The sequence below is a fragment of the Spodoptera frugiperda genome, chromosome 31, assembly GCF_023101765.2.
Source record: "Spodoptera frugiperda isolate SF20-4 chromosome 31, AGI-APGP_CSIRO_Sfru_2.0, whole genome shotgun sequence".
Taxonomy (NCBI): Eukaryota; Metazoa; Arthropoda; class Insecta; order Lepidoptera; family Noctuidae; genus Spodoptera; species Spodoptera frugiperda.
The window spans coordinates 6,936,647-6,946,861 of NC_064242.1; positions in this window are offsets into that span (position 1 = coordinate 6,936,647).

Here is a 10,215-nt window from a genome sequence, read left to right on the forward strand (position 1 = left end):
TCGGCGAGCTTTGTGTTAACCAGCACACCGTCGACAGATAGAAAATTATTATACACATAACGTTTATTCACTGTAAATACTTCCTGAACCAGGATTGCGGGCTCTCAATGAATTACGAAGCCGCCAGGAGTTCGTGACCAGTCCTTGAGCTCACAATGCAAGATACGTTTTACATTTAAATGCCGCTACGATATCGATCTGCTTTATTAGTGGTAACACATTTGTGCTACCATTACCAATAAACAAGAAAGTTTTTAAGCTATTTTTATAATACCTACATGAAATAATAGTTGGGGCACTTTGTAGTATTTTTCATCTATTTTTAGGAATACCAATTAGACAACCTATACATAGTTTTGCATCTATTTGTAATTATCTTACTCCATGGCTTAATAAGTTCTTATTTTGCTGGAGTATATGCGAAGGGCCGAAGACAAAAGTGGATAGTGATTGCAAGTCTTTATCTCAGTCACATTTCCGCGTGGTCCGTCTCAAGGCGCTCTTGTTATAAAGCGAATGGCCAATGGAAGGTCAGAGAGTAAATGTAGAAACAACAAAGTATTAAAAATCAAACGAAGAAAAATAAAAACCAACTAGATACCCGGATCTAGGTATACGATACGTAATTTTAACGTTATTTTACCTACCCAAAGAACTATACCTAATGCATTAAGTATTTTAAATACATAATATTTACTCCTAATAAAAAAAACCCATTTGTATCAGCACATAAACGAAACGAAATAACAACTGAGTAAACATTGAAACATGCCAAAAATACTCGACCTATTTACACATTTCCGTGGAACTTCCCAGTAATATCTTTCTTTCTACATCACATTGTATATAAAAAGTAGGTGTTGTTTGAATATCTAACTTGAATTGTATGAACAAAGTGATCAAAGCATACCATTTTAGTCCTCTATGTAACAGCTGTTGCTAAATTGATCTGCTGATTCAACTGCATGAACTGCATCTAATTTATTAAGACTCTTCCACATTTAATTGCAGCTTCCTTCGACTGACTAATACGCAATGTGGCACTGGCCATGATGTTTCTTATTTATTTTTGCAAAAGTCTTTGCTAATGACATTCATAAATATACGAAGTGAGGACACTGTGATTGGTTGGTATAAAAATGAAATTCTGGTAAAAGCTTAACGCTCTGAAAGTGATTTCAAAAGCAAAAATAATTTAAGTAGGTTCTGCGAAAAGTTTGTATCATTGGCATACAAAGTAGACTATGTGTCCAGACTACAGATCTATCTGTATACAACACATTCGGATCCGTTCTGCAGGGTTTACGTTAAATAGTACCAAATAGGCATACACCCATCCTCACAGATAAGTACAAGTATGCAGAGTGATGCCCTTACACCAATAATTAATCATTCGGATACATTAGTTTTCAACTATAAATAAAGAATAATTGTTCAAGAGCCGCAAATTTTCCATGTTGACGGACGGTTTACTTGAAGGATATGCCAGACAAATATTCTTTGGAATGGAATATTAAGGGTGATATGAGCTGCGCACCTTCCACACACAGCTACATAGCTTAGTATCTGTGGAAACGGTCACATAGTTTCACAATTTAACTATTATATGTCCGTAGCATAGCTACATAACATATCTTTAGAGAAAAAGCACCCTAATTAATGAGTCATTCGGATACATCACTTTTCAACTACAAATAAAGAATAATTTTTCAAGAGCCGCAAATTTTCCATGTTGACGAAGTTTCTTATGACACTGTTTCTATTTTTCTCGTATGTCGCCACTGTCGGTTTTGGCTTACAGGTTGCAGTATTCGGAAATGTGTCATGCTGACACAAGAGAACTCATCTCGGTCTTCTACGCAATACTTTGCACCAGAAACACATTACACAGTATTTTCGGCAGCGAGTCATGGAAATCGAAGAAGTTTTTTCTTTGGTAAGCAAATATTTATAATTCGTTGAAGATTCTTCGGAAATTCTAATTAAAACTGAGCAAAATGTCAATAGAGGACGATCACTTATAGATTATGAGTAAACAAAAGAACAATGCATTTGATTTTCGGGTATGGACAATGAAAAAAGTAGGAAATTAGTAATGAGTAAAGTTTAAAATCACGGTTTCAAATCAATTAAGTAATTTTATGTTTAAAGGGCATCGTCGAGTGTCACATAAATAGAGACAGGAAATTAGTTATTACAGGTGAGCTCATATCCTTGATTACTATAGGAAGCCATAATTATTTCATAATTATTAAATGGCGACCCGACCCTTATTAATATGCGCATTGAGAATTTTAAACCAGCATTATTTTGAAACTGATCTGATGAAGAATTGCTTGGTCTCTTCTCTTCTTGGTCTACTAACTGGTAGAAGAACGTATTGAATTTTTCGGTCACAAATCTCGTATCTATTTCTTCTTTTGGCTACCTTCCGCATCACTATCTTAACAAAAGTAAGTTCTAAGTTACTGATGCCTCAAATAGTTTCAAATAGACGTAACATTCCAATATTTCCAATATACAATTTATAGACAGTAATTATTATAGGTAATCAATACCGACCGAATATGGATTCATGGAAACTTCTTCGATGATTCTCGGCGTCTCGCCAAAACAGTCTTTGTTTATATGTAACGTATTCGTCATCCGCTCCATATTCTTAAATAAGAATGTTTGTAAAAATATAAATGGTATGATAACTCCATACTATGTCATTGGCGCCATCGTGGCAGTAACTACTATCGTCATAGACAGTATTATACATGAGTAGCTTTTAAATTCCATAGGAGTTACTCAACGTACGTGAGCATAAGGCAAGTTATTATGGACACAGTAATGCACAGAGCACAGCTGTGTTTTTTTAGTTATTAAGAAAATATTGTTAGGTAAACGACTTGTAGTAATCGTTATAAATAAATGCCCCTTTACCGAAAGGACACAATATGTCAGTGTTAAATACAAGTATTTGCTACATAAGTACCTGCCACTAATAGGTAGGCAATTAGTTTTAATTACTTGTTTACCAATGCATTTTGTGCCCTAAATAAGCAAGGACTATAGCTACTTAAATCTAAGTACATAATATTATAAAGATCTCAAAAAAAGTCCCTTTTCCATAATTTTTATTAATCAACACTACACGTGCCAGCTTTGTGATATGCCAGATAATCAATATGTAAGTAGATAAAATTTTCCAATACCCACTACACAAGTGGGATACAGCTTTAGCCGAATCAGTTACAGCAATAAGTAAGTACATGAGGTAAGTACCCGCGTTGTTTGTTCTTATTCACAGTGAAAGCCGCATATTGTGCCGAGCCTGCAGCGCTTGCAACACCATCGTTAGTGCGGAAGCAATACTGGCAATACTGTCTGGCTCGTTTCTTGCCAAATGCTCACTTCGATTAAATGTGCCCAGTAGGAACGTACCCCGCTTACGTCACCGTTGGTCGGATGGCGCCATTCGTTCCAATTTAGCATCTGAGAGCTTGCTCATGAAATGCTTCTTATTTTGATCAACGGGCAATGACTCTTAATTTAGATGTCTAATGAAAATATCACTTTATATTATCTGGACGTCTGTGTTTATGGCATCGGTACTACCTACTTCAATGGTAATAGTTCGCATATTAGTCCATTGAATTGTATTGCGACGTTAAAAATAATTTGCCTTTGGCTGTATTTACTTACTCTCTGCATGGGATTCCCCTACTCTTAAAATAGTACTCAAATCGAACGTCATTGTTTATCCTAATCTACATACCTATTCCTATAAATGTAGATAAAATGTATTACCTAAATATAGTTGGTTATTCAAGAGATGAAAGACGTGGATTTTGTCGCTTCTTTGCCAAAATAACCGAAAGGCTCATTACCCATTCTGAAATGAAGAATGTAGAGGTATTTTTAGTTCATACATACAAGAGGCAAAGGGTTTTTAATGAAATATTGTTTCTACCTATTAATAGACGAGTGGCAGCTGGCAACAATATAATGAATGAAGGGACGATTACAAACACAGCTGGTTAACCGAGTTTGATATCAGTTATCTACCTACATCCGTGGCGGACTGTCTGTGGGAGATAGGGTGAAAATGTGAAGTACACAATAGTTATGGACATTTTGTCATAATTTTATTCAGTTTTTTATTGGTTGTGGACCATGTGTGAGCCAACGTTGAACCACTACTCCACCTAGTGTAAGATAATTGCCAAAATATAAAAGATTCTGTTTATTAATCCACAGATGACATTTTTCTAATGGTTATAGGAAGGTTTCAGATAAATTTATTGAAAAAATACATCATAATAAGGAATCTAACCTCTTTCTACATTCAAAAGAATGGAGAGTCCTTAAGTAGGTGCTAACATAAGTAGATACTATTAATGAAGGTAAAAAGGTCGTGACTAGTAACATAATATCGATGTTGGGTCGAGTCCATAAGTGGCTGGACTTGGTACATCCCTTGTTGGTACGTGTCTGTGAATCAGCGCGTGACTGCCCAGGCGCTGCGTGCGCGCAGAACACTACACATTGTTCCAACTAAAATACAATGGCTGATGTCATACAACAACGTGATGCGTTTTAAGGGCATACAGGCATCACATAGCATCCTTTATTGTCTTTGAAGTCGTGGAATTAAGTCTTGGTATTCGAAATAAATTCTACTCTAAGTAGGTATCTACCTAATTTGTCGTGCGAATATGGAGGTCAAAGCGACCGTTCTTAAACATACCTAATTATTTAAATTCAGAATAAAATAAAAGCTTCTTTTTCGGCTATGTTTGCCTTTATGAGGATCATTACGGAAAATTAAAATGTTAAAGAAAAAAAGCCGTCCAGGAACTTTCATATAAAAATAATTAGGAATTCGCAATCCTTTCTCAAATTACTGTTCGACTGGCGTTAGTCCTTACTGGCAACAATTAGCAGACCGGCTGAGCCCTAATTTTTATGACGATAGGTCTATTGTGAGGTATCTATGTTCGATACATGAACAAAGATTGCTAGATTTACAGCAGAAAGTGTTTTTCTCAAAACGTTTTACTTCTAAGTATTGTGGACTGGATAGGTACTGATGCCTTGAATCCACAATATTTTTATTTTTATTATGTGCAGAATCAGGTTTCTGGCTATTATTTAATTGGTCATATAAAGGACCAATGAAATTTAAAAAAATAAATAAAACGACTTTTTAAAACAAAACTTTATGTAAATTATTGTGCGTTAGCAAACAAGTCTAATAACTCGACACCATGTTATACATTGGACATAACTAGAGGAAACTTGGTGAGGATATTTTATAACAAAGTTATTAATAGCTACCTACTGGTAACATGAGTTGAACAATGTGACCAGTGACTAGCTATAGTTCACATAAACTCCCATACCTACAATACGAACAATGAAGATTTAATGCCACAAAAAGCTGGCCAGTAACGACCACACTGGACTTTACCGCATTACCTACAAAAGTAATTTTATGTCATGTGGCAAAATGGAACTTGTATGTTGCTTCGATAGCGCGGGCCGCGGTTATCGAGTGACCTACTGTGACTCGGCGATAGCTGCAGAATGCAAACATATCCTCGACAATAGTCTACCACGTGATCTAAATATACTGCCCAATATAACTCGGTCGGTAGTCTGAGAGAACTAAATTTTAAAATAGGTACAGAATTTATTTTGGAAACACTGCACAATCATGCTACAATGCCACCTAAACTTTGAACATTCTTGAAACCCATTCATGTAAAAGTTCGTGTGCAACACAATGAACCGTTTAGACTAGAATAGTTTTTTCTAGAACACGAATGAGCAATCTAGAACAGCTCTTGATTATCTAAAAAAAGGCAGCAATAATAGACATATACGTAGAAATTTTTGTATTTAAATAAACTAAGATCTTAACCATTGTCCGATTCGAAGTTCTCTACGACTGATCTGTTAGTAACGCCATCTATTGAATCATTTATGTAGAACACGTAACGGGTTAGCTTCTTTATATCGAACTGCAGTTTCCATGACAACAGGTGCATAGGTAATCGAGAAAAAAAATATTAGAATATAGTGGGTTTTGGAAAAAGGAGAATTTGTGGTCAAACTGAAGTTTGATGGGCATGGTGTGGTCAACAACAGACTGATACAACATGATGCGGGTACCTAGATAGAATTTATTTTATTAAATTACATAATATTAAGTGTAAGTATGTACATAATGTAATGCCAATAGATGCAAGTAAGTAAGCAGATACATAACCAAACCATTAGCGCCAAAATGTCAAAATATTTCATCTAATCTGCCCAACCTTCATAACAACATTTGTTTTTATTCTGATAAGTATAAAGTATTACCCGAATTATCGCAACCTCGATACCATTACCCATTTCCTAGAATAATACAATCTAGAGTGGGTGCACACAGTTCAAAATAAAACAATAATACGATACAATTGCCCCCTGTGTCAATGATCACTGAAGAAGAGTGAGTGACGTCTGCAAAGGGAGATAACCACAATATTTTTAAGAACATTTATTAACGACAACATTTTAGTTTATTTTATTTATGTTAGTATTTTTTCAGTCTAATAATAGACGGTAGGTACCGATCTGAATATGCACGCTCATTGCATCAGTGGTAATACCCAACAATTAATGATACAGATACGTAGCGTGGGAGTCTCATCTTTATTTATATTTCTCGATAAACTTTATAGGAACGGATTTAATAATAGCTACAAATCATTCCTTCTGCACCTACTTATTATCCTTTTATATTGGTATCTCATAAACAAGCACTCCAGTCTAAGTGGATGTGTTGATAGTGACGTCTCTCCACCGTTGATTAGATTGTCAGCGTTGACGAGTATCACTCACTCCTTTATATAAGTAACACTTGTCCTCTGTCCTCTTGAATTGTTCCACAGCTTCAATTGCTTGTTGTTACAAAGGGGCATTGTTTTGCAATTGTATTTGAGAATGTACAAAGTAAGGTTTCAAGTCAATGTACTGATGCTACTTATTCATTATTAACTCTGCTTGTCATCAATCCGAAGCTTAAGCATATTATATTCATACGATTATACTATGTAGTATGAGGCAACGATCCTGTGCATTCTTGTTTATCTTGTTGGTTTCTATTAGTAGTAAATAGTAGTACCTAATAAACTTATTGTTCAGTCCTTCCTGGTAGGCTGGTACCTCTACGGAGTTGCAGCTAATAACGCGTACATTGTAGAGCCTTGATTGCAATTACAGATTGTATCAGTGGCACCTACACGGGTCATTAATGTCGCGGAACTGATATTGTGGTGCAGAGATCAAACTGGAGTAGAGGAGCGATGGTAGATGTAGATGCTCAATTTACGTCATTCACAATAGGTAAACGCCTTCTAAATGGTCTCATTCAGGTCATGGCGAATGCAGGTCAATTGTTCTGTCCCAAATACAGCTCTCTTGTTCTATTTTATTGCCGCCGCCGTTCATCAATTGGCTTGAAAATCTAATTAATGTTGTTTCGATCATTTGATTAAACAAGGTTAATTTATTTTATATCACGAACACAATTTAGGTTTTAAATATAAATAAATTCTTAAGCATATTTTCATGTATATGTTGCAGTCAAAATTCTTAACTAGTCAAAAGTACTAATGGAGCCGGTCAAAATTTAAAAAGCAAGCAATAATTATAAAGCTACCATAGAATTATAAAAAATCGATTACAGAAAGAATCAAATCAAAAAGGGCACTCCAACATGGTAAGCGGATAGGTTCGAATGGCAAGACGAAAGCTATCAAGAAAAATTAAAAATAAAACTACATTCAAAACCCTAAAGACCAAAAAATTACTATTAAGTATGAATTGTACTACCTACAATAGACTCGCCCATCTTCCATTAAATGTTTTATATGTCGAAGTAAGTTCCACGTGAGAAAATGTTTGGTAAATAGAGTTCAGTTTGGTGCAGCGAAAGGCTAAGTGCATAATGCGAGTGGGTCGACTCGAGTCGCGACATAAGGCGGGTAGGCCAAGGAAGGAGTGCCTATGACTCACGCCAGTGGCGCCCACGCCTTTTAAACTTAAATTCTATAAGACAGATGGAGCCATATAACTGCAGTCGATTGCTACATTGTCGCGATTGATTATAAAGATTATACCTAGTTTGCTTAGGTACATCCTGTTTCTAGAATATAGGAAAATATATTTGGTATACATGACTCATTCTCATAATTATTATTTGATTCTTTAAATGGGTAAGCGGGTATTTATTTCTTTATTTGTTTGCATGTGGGTGTTACCATTTTGTTTAATGTAGGTGGAGTTTATATGCACAACATTTATGGTTGTCCACTTACCGACGACTGATGTCCACCTGGAGGTAACTATAATTCCTTTTGAGTTCTAAGCGACTCACAGAACTTGCTTAGCAAGTTATGATTGCAAGTTATAGCGATGTCACGGTAATACAAACTGGCACCAACCAGTCATCCTCATAAACCGTGTGTATTAGTTTCCTTTCTTAATTCAAAGACGGTTACGGTTGCGCCGGCGCCGCCGATTCGCTACGCGCCCACATCTCTATAATTGTAAGCCAAGACCAAGTGAACGAACGGGAACCTTGCTTGGTAATACTGTCTGTGAACAAAAATTCTGATGCTTGTAAGAGACAAAACGATATTTTAATCAATAGTCATGATGAACATAGCGGACGTGTTTTAGGTATCGTTCAAAACAGATAAATAGCATGGAAGAGAAAAACCTACACTTAGAACATGTTAAAACTCTTAAACAATTTACTAATAATACCTAAGTAAAAAAACATAAAATAAACATCTTTATCCGTCGGCAGACAAGGCAGTTAGACAGCTTGTATAAAAAGATACCTAGTAGGTACCTTATAAATAACAAAGGAGTTCGCAATTTTGGTAACAATCGCCGCGTATCTCTTATAAATAAAAGCTACCTTACTTACATAATAAAGAAGGAGGCAACTAAACAAGAAAACAAAGCCACATCAACGGATTTATCGAAAAAAGGCCGCGTTTGAAGTACTAATTCAGGTTATAGTCGCGAGAGGGCGGGACGGTGCAGTGCGGCTCGGTGCGCAGGCGAACGGCACGTGATCGCCAGCGCAGCAGCCTTGCAAGGACGTTGCGTCTATGCACAGGCAACTATCGTTAATTAATTCCACCTTCACGCTGACTCACTCGCTAACATCACTACTTAAGTACCTATAGGTATTGTAAGTACGTTGAAAATATTTGTTAATAAAACAATATTGCAGTTGTAGCGACCTCTATGTTGAATATTAATGAGTTATACGTAAAATGTGATTCGGACGAGGTGCCTTGATTTAAATTCGGAGAAACGTCACTGAACCAGTTGTTGGGTAATTCCCAAAATGGTTATTTATTATGGAAATAACTGGTTTTAAATCTAGTTTATCTACCTAAAACGATCGTATTTATAAAATACCTATCTCTATAAACGAGTATTTATGTCTTCGCAGGGACTTGTCCCTACTTATTAGTATACAATATATACAATGTGTGCTGCTTTAATGGTAAAGAACCTAACTGAGCCAATGATAAAATTTTCCTGGTCAAAGCTCAAAAGGAATCGTACGCTTACGATGCTTCTGCGAAATGTTGACTCAACTAGGTAGGTACGTGTGTACCGATTGCTATGCCATAGGCCAGGCGAGTTAAGTTACACAACCTTTTTGGTATTCAATAAACAGCTTTATGATGAATGGCTTCTAACGCCCGAATACTGAAATGCTACTCGATTTGTTGTACTTAAATATCGTGTTATCTCTGTCATTTTGTTAAGTATTTGTTGTAACAGATATATTTTTGAGAACGTCCTAAAATTGAGTAATGTTGGAGTATTTGACCATAAGCACGCGACAAAGGTGCTACACTGAAGGGTGATACACACATAAATGTCCTACAGTAAGTGTATATTGGGTTGTTCTGTTCCCAACTAAATGGTTGACCGGACCAATTGCTGATACACACGTCATACTATTTGCTGTGGCAGGTTGGGTCTCCCCATAAGTGTGTTAATATGTAGTAATACATAATATAATTGGGGTTAATTGATTTGACTTATTGTTAAAAACATAATATGACAATGGTACGGACCAAGAGCTACTGGTGAACTAATAGTACCTAATATTTAAAAAAAACATAAGTACCTAATTTATAAATCAAC